The 18945-nt window shown below is 41.0% G+C and overlaps 1 long non-coding RNA gene across 1 annotated transcript in view; it reads left to right on the top strand.

Moving 5' to 3' along the window:
- LOC122544667 overlaps positions 1-6939 on the top strand; it is an 8348-nt gene extending 1409 nt beyond the window's left edge. Inside the window, exons 2-3 of the long non-coding RNA XR_006310429.1 lie at positions 6151-6232; positions 6902-6939. This is a non-coding gene — a long non-coding RNA (uncharacterized LOC122544667). The remainder of the gene's footprint in view (positions 1-6150; positions 6233-6901) is intronic.
- The last annotated feature ends 12006 nt before the right edge of the window (positions 6940-18945 follow it).

Below are 18945 nucleotides of genomic sequence, written 5' to 3'. Positions count from 1 at the left end.
GGGAGGCAGAGCGGGAAGAAGCTGCTGTGGGACATTCTTGTGGTTTACAATCCTCTGAACCTAATGAAATTTCATTCTGTTTCCCACTGTTTGTTGAAAGTGTGCAATCAATAGTGGAACCGCAGACTCACTGTAGGAATGGGATACTCCTCTAAAAGGACAAACATATGGGTCTTGGTAAAACCATTAGATATCGTGTCGTTTTTCCTCTCTCCAGGTAGTAGATTGGGAGTTGGATATTGAACTGTATTAGCATCCCGGTGGTGAGTAGTCCCATTCATGGAGTTGTGCAGTAGTTACTCAGTTTCTAGGTCTCACTCAATTGGTATCGAATCATATGAAAAACAAACACAATCTCCAGACAAGGTGCAGCGCGGCACAATTCCTGTCCTGTTGGTGAGCACAAGGAATCATTGAGTCATAGAGATGTACAGCATGGACACAGACCTTGCCGTCCAACTTGTCTATGCTGATCAGGTATCCTAACAAAATCTAGTCCCATTTGCCAGCACTTGGCCCATGTCCATCTAAACCGTTCCTATTCATAACCATAACCAGATGCCTTTTAAATGTTGTAATTGTACCAGCCTCCACCACTTCTCCATGCCCCTTGTGATGTTATGAACTTCTATAAAACGTCCCTCTCCAGGGAAAACAGATCCAACCTATTCAGCCTTCCCTATAGCTCAAATCCTTCAACCTGGAGGAAGCACATTTACATGGAGTTTATCTGTGACAGAGAAGGACAGATTTAATCCTTTACCGTATAGTTCTCAGACAGAGATGACAATTAAATGTGAATTCCAAACAATCTCTGCAAAAGTCTGAGTTTTTCTCACTCCTAAATGACCTCGTGGTAGCTCATGCGCTATTCGACACCTCCCTCTACAACCCAATGGCACTATGACTCGATAAATTTCTGCATATTTCTCATCAGCCTGAATATGTGAAGATGCAGGGATAGATTCATATTCTTCTTCTGTGTATGCCTTTTGATACAATTGCTTTAAATTTGCTTACGATTTAAGCTAAACATATCTGCTTTATCATCTGTCTGTTCCCGGTTTGTCTCAACCATCCGATCCAACAGGGTCTCTGCTAATTTCACTTCAACTTTCTTATCTGTACCCTTGTTCTCTTCTGTTTCAAGTGGTGACTGTGACTTTGTCATCACACAGTGAGGAATAATCCCAGGATATATGTCCAGCAATAATTCAGTTGCCTGAGTTTTCATTGGCTTTGCAACAACAGTAGGCAGCAGTCCTACCGGTGAATCAACAATATTATTAGCAAGGATAAATTGTATTCCCGGAGCTGAGAGTTTGTCCAATACTCCTACCACAACTTCTCCACTCTTCACTGGATAATCTAACCTCACTTCTCACAATTAAGCATTTCTTGTCTTAACATGAATTCCCGTTACGAGAACCTTTTTCTGGCAATAGTCCTTCAGAGGTGCGTATCTCCTCATCTTTAACCATCACAGATTTAGACGATCTTTGTATGTCTTAATATTGTAACCACTTTATCTGCTTCTCCTGGCCTATGCGAGTAAGCTTTACCTTCAAAGGTGGATGATTTAAGAAGACCTCACACCTCCAACCAGCTTGTGCATTTCTGGTGCAGCGTTTGAGCCTCCATTGTGCTTTCTGTTACCACTCCAACAAAATGTCTTAATATTGTAACCACTTTATCTGCTTCTCCTGGCCTATGGATGATTTAAGAAGACCTCACACCTCCAACCAGCTTGTGCATTTCTAGTGCAGCTTTTGAGCCTCCATTGTGCTTTCTGTTACCACTCCAACAAAATTCACTGGCTTATCCTGTTTCCTATATCTGGTTTCCCAGTGTTTTTCATAACCCACCAATATTGATTTATTTAGCCTACTGTTTTGCAGCAAAAACCTCAGAACTTTTTAACTTCTCTTTCCCCTTCAAGGGTTTCCTTTTTACCCTGTGGTAAGTCATACTTATGATCTTCACAGAGATCTATTCCTTTCCATGTGCGGATTTTTCTTGTCCTCAACTTCTATCCCTCATGGATTGAAACTGGTTTTGGAAGCCAAACTTTGACTTATGGACCAACTCATAACCATCAGCATATTTCCCATCAGCCTGAATATGAGAAGATGCAGGGATAGATTCATATTCTTCTGTGCATGCCTTTTGATACAATTGCTTTAAATTTGCTTAAGATTTAAGCTAAACATATCTGCTTTATCATCTGTTCCCGGTTTGTCTCAACCATCCGATCCAACAGGGTCTCTGCTAATTTCACTTCAACTTTCGTATTGTCCTCTTTGATCTCTTCTGTTTCAACTGGTGACTGCGACTTTGTCACCACACAGTCAGGAATAATCCTAGGATATATGTCCAGCAATAATTCAGTTGCCTGAGTTTCTATTGGCTTTGCAACAACAGTAGCCAGCACTCCTACTGGTGATTCAACAATATTATTAGCAATTGTATTCCCGGAGCTGAGAGTATGTCCAATACTCCTACCACAATTTCTCCACTCTTCACTGGATAATCTAACCTCACTTCTCACAATTAAGCATTTCTTGTCTCAATATGAATTCCCGGTACTAGAACCTTTTTCTGGCAATAATCCTTCGGAGGTGCATATCTCCTCATCTTTCAGCATCACAGATTTAGAGGATCGTTGTATCTCTTAATATTGTAACCACTTTACCTGCTCCTCCTGGCCTATGCGAGTAAACTTTACCTTCAGTGGTGGAAGGTAAAGAAGATCTGGCTCCTCCAACCAGCTTGTACATTCTGGTGCAGCTTTTGAACGTCCATTGTGCTATTTGTTACCACTCCAACAAAATTCACTGGCTTACCCTATTTCCTACATCTGGTTTCCTAGTGTTTTTCCTAACCCACCAACACTGATTTATGTAGCCTACTGTATTGCAGCGAAAATACCAGAGCTTTTTAACTTCTCTTTCCCCTTCAAGGGTTTCTTTTTTTACCCTGTGGTAAGTCATACTTATGATCTTCACAGAGATCTATTCCTTTCCATGTGAGGATTTTTCTTCTCCTCAACTTCTATCCCTCATGGATTGAAATTGGTTTTGGAAGCCAATCTTTGACTTATGGACCAACTCATAACCATCAGCCATTTCGGCTGCCAATCTTGCCATTATAGCTCTCTGCTCTTCTACATGAGTTCATTAATTCAGGAAGTGCCAATTTCCAAAGTTCAAACTCTCTTTCTTTCTTCCTTTACTTTCTCTCCTTTACTCTCTCTCCTCACTCTCTCTTCTGTATTTAATCATAATTCAAAAGATTTCATTTCTGTTGCCCTTTCCTTGTGTTTTGCCTCTAACTCAAGTTGCTGAATTTTCCATTGAATGTTAGCCATCTCTAAAGATTCTGATAGTGTTACCAACAAATTTAAATGCTGAGCTACTGCTGTAATTATCTCTCCTTTCCTCATGGAAGGACACAGCCTCAATCCCAGCTTGTCTGCTATTTCCAGCATCTTACCCTTAATCACCTTTTGTAAAAGCCCCAAAATCACTTTTTCCACCCCCACAGAAAACTCTTGTTGACTGAAATAGTTATTGCTCTCCCAAACACTGTTTAAACCAACTGAATTCAAAACCCAGAACAAAATACACTAACACCCACCACTCGCTGCCTCAGAGTCCAACAACCCTAATCCCAAATCAGAACTATAGAACAAATCCTGCATAGAGCCCCCAAAATAGTATAGACCATGCCAGATCCCCTCAGAACATTTCAAGTAGCCTGGACCCTAACTTTGCTAGTTGTTTTAAGCAGGTGTAATGCAGAAGTGATGTAGCTGGTCAAACCATGTTGTTTGAAACAAAACAGAATTGATTTACAAGATTATCAAATGAAACACAAACAAATGCTCCTATGTCTCATAACAGAACAGAATGCGACATAAGTTAACACATCCGAAAACCCAACAGATTATACAAACTTAACGATGTTGTTCCCAACACTTGCAATAATCCCCACAAACACCCTTTGGCACACAAAGGTAAAATCAAAGACACGATCTTACAGGAGAGATGTCAGAGAGAGAGAGAGAGAGAGAGAGTACTAGCATGGACCTGCTTTGGGTTCAACAACTTTTTCACTGTTGACTGCTTTCAGTCAACAGCCAGACTGTCAAAAACCAAATCAAACCAGAGAAAAGCTGAGCTGGGAAAACTGAGCCATTCCCCTTTCATTGTTCAAGTGTTCTTTTTAAAAATTTGGAAGCCTTTTGATTAAAGCATTACCTGTTAGCTATAATCAAAATGGCCCTAAAACTTTTTGGAGCCTGTGTCTTTTACAAGATTGGTAAAGGAGCAGCATCATCACAGCAAACTGGTCCAAAAAGTAAAAGTTGTGGGATACATGGTAATGTGGTGAGTTGGATGCAAAGTTGGCTTAGTTACAGGAAAGAAATGATAATGGTTGATGGCTGCTCTTGTGAATGGAAAGTTGTTTCAGGTGGTGCTCTGCATGGCTCAGTGTTGGGATCTCTGCTGTTTGTTTTATACATTAATGACTTGGACTTGAATGTGGTGGATAAATTTGTGAAATTTGCAGGTGACACAAAAATTGGCCACATTGTGGTTAGCATCGTGGATAGCGTCGAGGATAGCTGTAAGCTCCAAATCTATCATAGATGGTTTAGTGGAGTGGGCAGAAAAGTGGCAGATGAAGTTCAGCTCTGATAAGTGTGAGGGAATGCATTTTGGGAAGTCAAACAGTAAATGGGAATATAGTGAGAGATCTTGGTGTGCAAGTACACAGGCCCCTAAAGATAGATGGGGTTGTAAAGAATGCATGTGGAATGCTCTTTTTCATGGGAAGAGGAATGGAATACAAAAGTAGGGATATAATAATGAAACTGTATAAGGCATTGGTGGCTACAGCTGGAGTATTGTGTGCAGTCAGGTCCCCACATCACAGGAAGGACGCCATTGCTCTGGAGAGAGTGCAGAGCAGATTTACTGGATTGTTTCCAGGGCTGGTGAATTGTAGCTATCAGGAGAGGTTGGGGTTATATTCCTTGGAACAAAGGTGCCATGATAAAGGAATACTAAATAGCGATCTACTAATGAAGGAGAAGAACGCCGAAAGCTGGTACTTCCAAATAAACCTGTTGAACTATAACCTGGTGTTGTACGATTTTTCACTAAATAGTGAGAGGGAGAGGTGAGAGGAACCTGTTTCCTTTGGCAGAGAGTTCAAACACCAGGGATCATTGATTCAAACTATGTAGCTATAGAATTAGATGATATGTAAGGAAAAATGTGTTTTATGCAGAGTGGTGGGTATCTGGAATTTGCTGCCTGATTTGGTGGTCATGATTTTTAAAGAGGAGAGACTTAAACAATTTGGGTCTTTTTCAATATATAATTTCAGTTACATCACTCTGGAAACTTTTGCTATAAATTCTGTGTCTTACAATCTTACGCTCCATAATCACCTGATGAAGGAGCAGTGCTCTGAAAGCTCGTGCTTCCAAGTAAACCTGTTGGACTATAGCCTGGTGTTGTGTGATTTTAACTTTGATTTGGTGGCGCAGGCAAAGACCCTAAACTATTTTAAACAAAAATCATGGAACTGCACGTCAAGTTCTGTAAACTGCAAGGCTATGGGCTGTGACAGGAAGGTGGGATGAGAAAGGGCATCTAGGTGTTTTTGGGTTGGCATGGACAAGATGGGCTGAATAGCCCCCTCTGTGCTGTATTATTTTTATGATTCGATAGTTATTAATTGGACCCTGCCAGTCTCTGCTGTGTGAATGTGTAAACATATTGACCATATAATGAATGTTACAGTTTGATAACTACACTCTCACATTCACCAAGGCGGAACTGGCAGGTACACATCAATAACTGAACTCACATACCCACATACCCACTTACATCAGGTAGTCCGATTCACGGAGCTGTGTGGATGTTGTTTAGTTTCTGGATCTCATTCAATTGGTCTTAGATGTTAAGAAAAAATGGACAAGGAGTAGCTCTGGGTAGGAGTGGAATCAGACCCGTGGTTCTGTTTAATTTGCTGGCTTTAAATAAAAAATCATAATGATCATTAACTGAATGGTACATTGATGTTACCAATCACAGCTGATGTTGAATTACAGGAGGTATCTCCTCTGTCTTCCTCCAGGCAAGTACTCAAAGGACCAAGACAATGTAATATTCCCTCGGTACAGAGCCAAATCTGACCAGCTGCTTCGAACATACAGTAGGTATGTTTCTGTGATCAGAGTGAAGAACATCCTTTCCACAGTCAGAGTGGATTGAGTCAGACTCATATTGAGCTCCATTTCCAGATATCTTCAAAGTCAAACACCACCAATGAAATGGAAGTTTCTATCTATTTAATCTATATTCTAAAGTTTCAATCAACTTGAATGAATCCTCATCCGAAATATACACTGCATTAAATCTCAACATAGACCGGTACAGCACACAACTGGGTCCTTCAGCCCACGATGTTGTGCCGCCAAATGAAATTAATCCCTTCTGCCTGCCCTTGGTCCATAACCCTCCATTTCTTACATATTCATTTGCTTACCTAAAAGTCCTTTCAATACCCTTATCGTATCAGCCTCCATCTGCACCCCTGACAGTGCGTTCCACTCCTACCACTCTCTATGTTTAAAAGAAACTGCCCCATCTGTCTCCTTTGAACTTTCCCCCTCTCACCTTATATGCATGCCTCTTAGCTTTAGACATTTCAACTCCTGGAAAAAGATTCTGAGCATCAACCTTAACCATGCATCTCAATTATAGAGACTTGTGGATATGAGTCCACTACTCTGGACAAACAGGCAGAAAACCAGCCACCAGGATACATATATATCAACTAGCCACAAAATGACATGACCCACTCTCACTCGTATCCTTACATACAGATGAGGAAGGACACCACTTTGACTGCGACAACACATCCATCCTAGGACAAGCCAAGCACAGACATGAACGAGAATTCCTAGAAGCATGGCATTCCAACCGGAACTCCATCAACAAACACTGATTTGGATCCCATTTAGCACTCCCGAGAAAAAGAACAGGAAATGACATCACCACAGGAAACTACAGAAACGTGACTCAGGAATGGACAGAACTGACAGTTTAATGTTCCAGGATACAAATGCTACAGGAAGGTGAGAGAGGAGGGGGAGTGGTGTTTTGATAAGGAATAGCATTACAGCTGTACTTCGGGAGGATATTCCTGGAAATACATCCGGGGAAGTTATTTGGGTGGAACTGAGAAATTAGAAAGGTTGATCACCTTATTGGGATTGTATAAAAGACCCCCTAATAGTCAGAGGGAAATTAAGAGACGAACTTGTAAGGAGACCTCAGCTATCTGTAAGAAATAATAAGGTGGTTATGGTAGGGGTTTTTAACTTTCTAAACATAGACTGGGACTGCCATAGTGTTAAGGGTCTAGATGGAGAGGAATTTAAGTGTGCGCGAGAAACATTTCTGATTCAGTATGTGGATGTACCTACTAGAGCTGTTAAAAAGTGAAGAATGTTCTTGAATCTGACAACCCAAAGGCTCTTTTAAGAGCCACTCACAGAGTCTGAGAGAAGAGCTGAGCTCTGTCAGATTGCTTATTTTCTTTTTAATGTGGAGAGCCCTGGCATTTGTACCCGACATCGAGGAATTCCCATCTCCTTTTTATTGGAAACCGTTACTGTCTGTGGGAGCAGAGGATGAATATATCATAAATTACAATTGTAAAAGTGTTTGAGGCAACCTCACCCTTGAGGTTGTGTGGACCAACTGTAGGAATGTGATACTGTTGTGAAAGAACGTACCACTGGGGTCTTGGTAAAAACATTAGAAATAGCGCCGGTTTCCTCTTTCCAACAGGTAGTTGGAGAGTTGGATATTGAACTGTGGAAGTATCCTGGTGGTTGAGTACTTCCATTCATGGTGCTGGTCAGTTGTTGCTCAGTTTCTGGATCTTACTCAATTGGTATCACACATCAGGAGCTTCCAAAAACTCCGTTGGACTATAACCTGGCGTTGTGTGATTTTTAACATTGTGCACCTCAGTCCAACACCAGCATCTCCAAATCAATTGGTATCAAATCACATGAAAAAAAACACAATCCCCAGACAAGGAGCAGCTCAGGGCAACAATGGAATCAGATCCGTGGTTCTGGTTAAGTTGTTGGCTTTAAAGAAAAAGACAACGCATGTTCTAATGAAGTTGCAATGAATGGGACATTGATCACCCTCAGTATTGCCAGACTAGCCTCATGTTGATTTACAGGTGGTGTCCCTGTGTCTTCCTCCAGAAAAACACCTGAGGGACTAAGACACTAATACTTCCTCAGTTCAAAGCACAGAGTGACCAGCTGCCTCTAACAAACAGAAGGTATGTAGCCCATTGATGTTTACACACCAGTGTTGGAGAGAGATAAACTGAATCTTCATCCAAAATAGACACTCCAGAACAGCATTAAAATCTGCAGCATTATTAAGGGCATTTTCTAAGTTACAATGAAGACAGGCCACATTGTTGCATTGTTTCAACAACCATCCGTAAAGTAGGGGTTAAGTGCAGAGATGGAAGGAAACTGTGCTCACCGACAGGGCAAGAGTTACCAAAGAGTCGTTGAGTCATAGAGACGTATAGCATGGAAACAGACCCTTCGGTCCAACTTGGCCATGCTGACCAGATATCTTAATCTAATCTGGTCCCATTTGCCAGCACTTAGCCCATCTCTCTCTAAACCCTTCCTATTCATATTGTTAAAGTACAGATTTGAGACGGCCGAGGGAATCCCTTGTGGATTCTGACCTATAAGCCTCTCTTGGTTAGTCCTGGAGATCATGCTCTTTGGTAGTCTGGAATAAAAACCTCTTACAAACAGTTTAGTTTAATTTTAGCCTTCCCCTTTATTTACAAATAGCATCACTGTTATAACGTAACATTGACACCTATAAGCCAGGCTGGCTGAGGTTCTAAAACCTTAGAAAAGTAGGACACCAGCTCTTCCTTTAAGAGCCCTCGCAGATTACTCCACACTTCTGTCTCAAACAGGCTTCCTTTTTACAAAACTTTACAAAAAACACTGCATGTTCTTATTAGACAGACAGTGGAAAGGCAATAATTTATAAGGAAGAGAAGTTAATTAACAAGTCTGTATGCGCTTAACTGATGACTCCTGTAGGCCTTCAACCATCCATCGGAGGGAAAACAGATCCAGCCGAGTCACTGTCAGTCGTGAGGTAAGTTCCTTTTATAAAGAGGTATCAGTCTAAACTAAGTGGGAGAGGTCATAAGGTAACCTTGCACAGCTTGCACGTCAGATATCATTGCTTTACAAAATGGCATCTTAGCGAGGAGGTCAAACTGACCATAAAATGGCTTCCTGACAGATTGTGTCAGAATCTCTTCAATGTTCGGTTTATAACAATTTTTAAGTTAGGAGCAAACTCCTGCTTTTTATCTTAAATACAAAATCATTCTGTATCTGAGGCTGAAAGGTTAAATTTGAAATGATTCATTAGGCTCAAATTAACATGCTTTCTTTTCAGGGTTGTGTTTCAAATTCAAAGACGACATAAGATCTGACGAGTTAGAATTGACAGTGGGGCAGTCATGGTGTATAAGAACACCAAGTAAGTTAAAGCTTCACCAATGTTACATTTTAGAGTTTGTATTTGATAATCAGCAATGGCTACTCAAAATCATCATAAAGTCCCAAAATGCAAATAAATTCAAAACATTCATATATCACTCACTCACTCACTCACTCACTCACTCACTCACTCACTCACTCACTCACTCACATACACACACACACACACACACACACACACACAATAAGAATCTATTATAATTGATAGGACCTGACCATTTATTACAAGGCTTTTGACATGATTCTGAGATGATACAAAGTTTCTGAGATCACAATCAAACACTGTCATTAATTTAGGAGAAAGTGAAGACTGCAGATGCTGGAGATCAGAGCTGAAAATGTGTTGCTGGAAAAGCGCAGGAGGTCAGGCAGCATCCAAGGAGCAGGAGAATTGACATTTCAGGCATGAGAATCGACATTTTCAACTGTCATTAATTTCACAAGTTAACATCTGTGAATGTTATCACTCTGTGTCCTTTTTACATAGATTCATTGATGTTAAGGCAAATGTTCTTAATTGCTTTAGAGCATCCTGTTATCACGGATGTTTCTTATCTGCTGCACATCCGAGGTCCCCCCTTTTGTGGCCTGATACCCCCCTTGCCTGCTCTGTTTATTTTCTTGTGTTCTATAATTCAACATTACATTTCGACTAAGTATTTAAGGACAAGTTTTAAGGCTTTCTCATTATACCCACCCAGATGCCTTTTAAATGTTGTAATTGTCCCAGGCTCCACCATCCCTCCATGCGCCTTATGATTTTATAAACTTCTATAATGTCACTCTCCAGGGAAAACAGTTCCAGCCTGTTCAGCCTCTGCCTACAGCTCAAATTCTCCAACCGGGATGAAGCATATTTACCAGGAGTTTATCTGTGACTGAGAAGGACAGGATTCATCCTTGACTGAATAGTTGTCACATATAGAGATGACAATTAAATAATGTGAATTTCAAACAATCTATGCAGGTAGCTCATGTGCTACTCGCAACACGTCCTTTCTATAACCCACTGGCAATACAACTTGATAAACTTCTGCCTATTTCTCACCTGCCTGAATATGTGATGTTCTCTATTTCCTCATTAACACTTCATTTTTAAGATAATAACAATCAGGGATAGACTTGAATTTGTTTTGTGTATGCCTTTTGATACAATTGCTTTAAATTTTCATCTTTCTACTGTAACTCAGTTAATTTACCTGAGCTAAAGATGTCTGCTTTGTCGTCTATCTGTTTCTGGTTTGTCTCAACTATCTGATCAAACAGGGTCTCTGCTAATTTCCCTTCAACTTTCTTATCTGTACTCTTTGATCTTTTCTGTTTCAACTGGTATCTTTGTGACCTCGTTACCACACAGGAAACATCCCAGGATGTGTGTCCTGCAATAGTTGAGTTGCCTCAATTTCCATTGGCGTATCAATCACAGTCGGCAGCACTCCTACCGGTGAATTAGCAACATCATTAGCAACGACCAATTATATTCCCAGAGCTGAAAGTTTGTCCAGTACTCCTACTATGACTTCTCCCCTCTTCACTAAACACTCTAACCTCACTTCTGACAATTGAGCATTTCTTGTCTTAATGTGAATTCCCGTTACTCGTACCTTTTCTGGCAATAGTCCTTCAGAGGTACATATATCCTCATCTTTTAGCATTGCAGATTGAGAGGATTCTTGTATGTGTGAATATTGTCACCTTTTTACCTGCTGCTCCTGTCAATGTGAGTCTATGTGAGTCAACTTTACCTTCACCGTGTATGGTTTAAGAAGATCTGGCACTTCTTCCATAAACAACCTCCAACCAGCTTGTACATTCTGGTGCAGCTTTCTAGTCTCCACAGTGCTCTCTGTTACCACTCCAACAAAATTCACTGGCTTATCCTGTTTCCTACATCTGGCTTCTCAGTGCTTTTCCTAACTAGCTAATACTGATTCCATGGCCTACTTTATTGGAAACACCAGAGCTTTTTCACTTCTCTTTCCCCTTCAAGGGTTTCCTTTTTACCATGTAGTAAATCATCCTTATGATCTTCACCGAGATCTACTTTTTCCTTTCCACACGAGAATTTCTCTTATCCACAATTTTTATCCCTCATGGATTGAAATTGATTTTGGCAACCCAATTTCAATTTATTGATCAACTCAATCATCAGCCATTTCTGATGCCAGTCTTGCTGGTTTAACTCTCTGCTCTTCCACATGAGTTCTCATTAATTCAGGAAGCAAATTTTTGAACTCCTGTCTAAGTGCCAATTTCTAAAGTTCAAACTCCCACTTTCTTCCTTTCCTCTCTCTCCTTTTCTCTCTCTTCCCCCTCTCTTCTGCTTTTAATCGTAATTCAAACTATTTTGTTTCTGTTGCCCTTTCCTTGACTTTTGCCTCTAAATCGAGTTGCTTCATTTTCAATTGAATGTTAGCCATCTCTAAAGTTTCTGATGGCATTTCCAGCAAATTTAAACATTGAGCTATTACTGTAGTTATCGCCCTTTTCCTCATGGAAGGAGGCAGTTGAGCTCCAGCTTGTCTGCTAATTCCAGCAACTTCGGCTTCATCACTTTTTGCAAAAATCTGAAGTGACTTCTTCCACCCCCAGAAAACTCTTGATGACTCAAAGAGCCATTGCTATCCCAAACACTGTTTCCTGATGAAGGGCTGATGCCCAAAACATTGATTCTCCTACTCCCCAGATGCTACCTAACCTGCTGTGCTTTTCCAGCACCACACTCTAGTCTCTGATCTCCAGCATCTGCAGCCCTCACTTTCTCCAAGCACTGTTAAAACCAATTAAATTCAATGCTCGGAACAAAGGACACTAAGACTTACCACTTGCTGCCTGTGAGTCCAAAAAACCAAATCCCAAATCAGAACTACAGGATAAATTCTGCAAACAACCCCCAGTCTGTTATGGAAAAGGCCAGACCCCCTCCAAACATTTCAAGAAAGTAGCCCGGACCCTAACTTTGCTAGTTTTTTTTAACAGGTGTAACGAAGATATTCCTGGAGGGATGCAGCTGGTCAAACCAGTAGTTTTAAACAAAACAGTTTGATTTACAAAATTGCTGAATGATACACAAACAAAAGAGAGCAGAATACTAAATAACTTAAAAATATGGAAACCCAACAGGTTATACCAACTTAATGATGGTGTTCCCAACATTTACAACAATCCCCAGAGAACATAGAACATAGAAGAATACAGCGCAGTACAGGCCCTTTGGCCCTCGATGTTGCGCCGATCCAAGCCCACCTAACCTATACTAACCCACTATCCTCCATATACCTATCCAATGCCCGCTTAAATGCCCATAAAGAGGGAGAGTCCACCACTGCTACTGGCAGGGCATTCCATGAACTTACGACTCGCTGAGTGAAGACCCATAAATACCCTTTGGCACAAAAGGTAAAATCAAACACAGGGCCTTACAGGAGAGAAGTCAGAGAGAGAGAGTACCAGCATGGACTGTCTCCTTTGGGTTCAGCAGCTTTTTTAGCTGCCTGACTGCTTTCAGTCAATAGCCAGACAGCCAAAAACTGAATCAAACCAGAGAAAAGCTGAGCTGGGAAAACTGGACCACTCCTCTTTCATTGTACAAGTGTTCTTTTTCAAAATATGGAAGCCTTTTGCCTGAGGCATTTTCTGTTAGCTATAATCAAAATGGCCCTCAAACCCATCAACTTCGACTTTTCCGAGCCTGTGTCTTTTACAAGCTTGTTAAAGGAACAGCAGCATCACATCAGACTGGTCGAAGAAGTAAAATCCCATGGATATCGGGCAATGTGTTGAATTGACTAGTCACAGGAAATAAAGGATAATGGTCAATGGCAGTCATTGTGAATGGAAAGTTGTTTTAAGTGCTGCTCTGCATAGCTCAGTGTTGGGACCTCTGCTGTTGGTTGTATACATTAATGATTTGGACTTGAATGTGGTGGGCAGATTTGTGAAATTTTCAGACAACAGAAAAATTGGCCGTATAGAGGATAGCTGTAAGCTCCAAAACTATATAGATGGTTTGGTGGAGTGGGCAGGAAAGTGGCAGATGGAGTTCAGCTCTAAGTTTCGGGGAATGCATTTTGGGAAGTCAGACAATAAATGGAAATAGACAACAAATGGGAATATACTGAGGGGAGAAAGTGAGGACTGCAGATGCTGGGGATCAGAGCTTAAAAATGTGTTGCTGGAAAAGCGCAGCAGGTCAGGCAGCATCAAAGGAGAAGGAGAATCGACATTTCAGGCATAAGCCCTTCTTCAGGAATTTCCTGAAGTTGTGGTTGCCATATTACATTAAAGACATGGAGGATTCAGAGAGGATGCAGAAGAGGTTTGCCCGAATGTTGTCTAGAGGGTATGAGCTATAATGAGAAGCTAGAAGAACCTGGGTAGGTTTCTTCTGAGCAGCAGAGGCTGAAGGCTGACTTAATAGAAGACTGTAACATTTTTAGAAGAGTTGTAGCTCAGGTTGAGGGTCTGGATCCAGGTTTTCTCACTGAGCTGGGAGTTCCGTTTTCAGATGTTTCATCACCATACTAGGTAACATCATCAGTGAGCCTCAGGATGAAGCACTGGTGGTATGGGCCACTTTATATTCATGTGTGTAAGTTTCTTTGGGTTGGTGATGTCATTTCCTGCTCATTTTCTCTGGGGGTGGTAAATTGGATCCAAGTCAATGTGCTTGTTGATGGAGTTCCGATTGGAATACCATGCTTCTGGGAATTCTTGTGTGTCTCTCTGTTTGGTCTTTCCTAGGATGGATGTGTTGTCCCTCCTCATCTGTATGTAAGGATACTAGTGAGAGTGGTCATGTCTTTTTGTGGCTAGCTATGGCTAGGTTTCTGTCTGTTTATCTAATGTAGTGGACACATAAATAGAAAGCAGGCCACACCACCAGTGCTTCACCTGGAGGCTCATTGATAATGGTACCTAGTATGGTAATAAAACATCTGAAAATGGAGCTCCCAGCTCAGTGAGAAAACCTGGATCCAGACCTCAACCTGAGCTACAACTCTTCTCAAAATGTTACAGTCTTCTATTAGGTCAGCCTTCAGCCTCTGCTGCTCAGAAGAAACCTACCCAGGTTTTTCTAGCTTCTCTTTATAGCTCATACCCTCTAGACAACATTCAGGCAAACCTCTTCTGCATCCTCTCTGAATCCTCCACATCCTTCTTGTAATGTGGCAACCACACTGAAAAATCACGCAACATCAGATTATAGTCCAGCAGGTTCATTTGGAAGTACTAGCTTTCAGAGTGCTGCTCCTTCATCAGGTAGCTGTGAAACAGGATCATGAGGCACAGAATTTATAGCGAAACATTAGTGTCATACAACTGAAATGATATATTGAACAAATCTGAATTGTAAAGTCTTTCATCCTTTAGAATGAAAGGTTGCGGGTTTCAGTTCATTAATATATACATCCCATAACTTCTTTTACGTCACATTCTCACGATGACTTCGGGTTTTATTTAAAAAAGGGTGACATCTCAGCTCAGATAATGTATTAAAGGTGTGAGGTTAGAGTCTGTCTGTATCCCAATCTTGAGTCACACTGGTTCTATTGCCAAAGTAGAAATATATGGATTGACTGCCTGCAGATTGTGCTCTTTTTGAGCAAAATAGAATGTATCTGCAAATATAATTCTGCAAATGCAAATTCACCCCATAGACTTGAGTGAATGAGAGTGCATATGCGAATATGTTTGTGAGTGTGTGTGCACGCTTGATAAAGTTTGTGTATATGAGTGTGATGGTGTCAGCCTGTGAGAGGGTGTGTGCATAGGTGTGAGTGTGTGGGGGTGTATGTATGTATGTATGTATGAGGGGAAGTGTGTGGATGAGAGAAGGTCTGCATGCATGTGTGTGAGTGAGAGTGTGTAGTGTAACAGGAATGAAAGCTGAAAATGTGTTGCTGGAAAAGCGCAGCAGGTCAGGCAGCATCTAAAGAGCAGGAGAATCGACACTTCGTGCATGAGCCCTGTAATAGGAACCCAAGGTCCCGATTTGAGGCTGTCCTCATGGGTTCTGAACTTTACTAAGGATACTTTTCACATTACAATAGAGGTTAACAAATAGACGATGCTGTTATTTTGAACAACCATATATGAAGTAGATAGCTGAAATGTTTTCTTCAATATTTGAACTCACTATCAGTAACTGAGAAGGACAGAATTAATGTTTTGTCACAAAACAAAGCATGACCCTAACCAAAGTTATATAAAGCTGCAATGTGGCATTCTGACCTTTGTACTCAATGCCCCAACCAATAAGGCAAGCTTGCCAAACACCTCCTTCTGGATACCACCCTATCTACTTGCATGGCCACTTTCAGGGAGCTAGAGACTTGAACCCCAAGATCCTTCTGTACATCAATGACTTTCAGAGTCCAACCATTTACTGTATACGTTTCCTTAAAATTTGATTTCCCAAAGTCCAGTATCTTACAGTTTGCCAGATTAAACTCAATCTGCCATATTTTCAGGCCATATCCTGCTGTATCCTTTGACAAGTTTCTACACTACCCACAAGTCCACCAATCTTTATATCATCTGCATTTGGTAACAATAATTTTAATGTTACAATCAAGGTGACGAATAGCTGATATGATTACTTTGGGCAACCATATGTAAAATAGAGTACAAATTTATATTGAAGGAAACTTTACAGCTCTCAGAAATTCAGAGCAACAGAATTAATCTTTTGTCATGTATATAGAGACAGCAATCAAATAATATGAATTCCATATGCACATTCCCTATCAAAGCCTGACACAGAATGATTAGTGTGTAGGTACGTAACCAAATGTTACCCCTCCCACCCCCCCACCCCCCCACCTCCCACCCCCCCCCCAAACACAAACACACACACTGTCTCTGTCTCTATCTCTCTCTCTGACTTACAATGAGTTTCAAAACATACATCATCTTGACGCCTGTTACAATGTCTAACCGCCTTGCAGTTTCATTGACATTGCAAGTGACAGAAAATGTTACATTCAAAATGATTTCCACCCACACATCCTTTGTCAGAGAGGGGGAGTCCGACAGCACAGAATCAGACCCCTCAAAACATGAGTATTCACTGACCAGAAACAACCAGCTAACAATTTTCATCCTGATCAGCTAACATTCATTTGCATGAATGTGTCATGGTATCAGCGGAGCTGTCATCCCCATCTAGTGGGTGGCACGGTGGTACAGTGGTTAGACCTGGGTTCAATTCCCGCCTCAGGCAACTGTCTGTGTGGAGTTTGCACATTCTCCCCATGTCTGCATGGGTTTCCTCCAGGTGCTCCAGTTTCCTCCCACAGTCCAAAAATGTGCAGGATAGGTGAATTGGCCAGGTTAAATTGCCTATAGTGTTAGGTGAACGGGTAAATGTAGGGGAATGGGTCTGGGTCAGTTGCTCTTCAGAGGGTCGGTGTGGACTTGTTGGGCCGAAGGGCCTGTTTCCTTACTAAGTAATCTAATCTTTATCACAACATCATTCTCCATTTCTTCATACTGCAGTAGATGACTTTGTTTTGTCTGTTTCAGTCCAACCAGAAACTCGTTTCAATTATCTACAAAGAGCTCTGCATTCCTCCTCCCCCTCCTGAGGATGTATCGCAAAAAAGCGTGAAATCTTGCTGCAATTTTCACAATGCATCAAAGGAATCTAATAACCACCCTTCAAAGCAGTGGAGAAAAAAAAGCCAAAATTGGTGGGTTTGAGGAACTGCTCATTTTATTTTCAAGCAGCGTTGAACAGTGTTGGTTATTCCATAAATTGAATTTGGCAGTTTACGTATTCTGCAATGCATGACAAAAAATGAAAGTTCTTTTCCTTTCCTCCTCCTCCCTACTAGCGTAACACAAGAGTACTGTTAATGGTGCATCATCACACTACGGGGCAGGGTAATGTTCTGTCTACATCAGAAAATAGAAGTGAATTTGCCAATTGTCTTTTCCGTACAAGGAACATTATGGACAGTCAGCTCCAATGCAGTTGAATGGTTTGTCACTTAGTTGCAAGTGGATTCAGTTTACATTGATTGTTAGTTCAGCAGTGTTCAGAAAAGTACATCACTATGCACTGAAACAAAAACTAATGACGTTCTGAAGATGAACATTTTATATCATTACTGCTTGTTAGATTCTGCACGATACAAGATTCCTCCCTTGACTCTGAAGAACAGCACAGAATCCTCTCTGTTGCAGTATGTTACATTTTCACTTGCACGTAATTCCTACAAGCACTAACAATTAAAGAACTTTGGCTGTTTCCCATTCACTACAGGAGAAATGAACTGATATATAGACTGGCAGCACAACAGTAAACTCACTTGCTCTCAGCCACTGGATGCTGAAAGGAGAAGATTAAAATTTGGCCTCAATTATTTCCAGATATGAATTGACTCTCAACATCACTTATCACAGCTGAGGATATGCAGCGCCTAGCAATGCCTGATAAAGTCTACTATACAGGCATACACACACAATGTAACAATAATCTGAGACTGAAATGCAATGCAAATGAGCATTATTGAAAAGAGTTTTTTACAGAGTTTATGCTACACTCAGACACAAACCCAAACTGAATGTAAGTGAATGAGATCCTGTACATGGCTAATGAACTCTTTCTCAAGCTTGAGGATCCTCCCTTAAGAAAAGTGCCCAGAACTGAACACAAATATGATCTGACCAATGATCTTTGATTGAGATTGTGGGAAACATATCAAAACTAGCACTATAGTTATTAAAAGTAAGATGACAGCAGAACTGATGTCAAATTGTCCTTTCCATTTAGACGCTGACAATGAGTTGATGAAGTTCACATTCCAACAATTACTGCAGAACTGATGTATAAAAGAATGTCCCAGTAGAGGCATAATAGGCTGAATGGTCTGCTTCTAAGCTGTACCATATCAGTGACTCTGATTTTGATGAGTAAGGAGAGGACATGCTGTTGTGTTGCATATTGGTATGAAAAATATCAGACAGAAATGGACTGACATGCAGAATAAAGCTCTTCCCATAAAAAACATCAACAATGTCTGGAGACAAATTGAAATTAAATGTCTCAGTGATACCACAGATCCCAGACTCTCTCCCCAAACAGGAAATGTGTGACCATAATTCAGAATGGTTCTCAGAATAGAACAGTTTCCCTTCCACCATCACCCTTTCTCCCCTCTCACCCACCCACCCCCACAGACTGACAGTCAACTTAGAAATTACAAAATGTAGGAAAGATTAAGATCCAGTCTCAACACCCTCATAACAACCACCACAGAATGTATCACACAGACAGAGAATATTAC

Source organism: Chiloscyllium plagiosum, chromosome 50 (genome assembly GCF_004010195.1).
Source record: "Chiloscyllium plagiosum isolate BGI_BamShark_2017 chromosome 50, ASM401019v2, whole genome shotgun sequence".
Classification (NCBI taxonomy): Eukaryota; Metazoa; Chordata; class Chondrichthyes; order Orectolobiformes; family Hemiscylliidae; genus Chiloscyllium; species Chiloscyllium plagiosum.
Note: the sequence above shows the minus strand (reverse complement) of the source record. Positions and strands in the feature narration are given on the sequence as shown.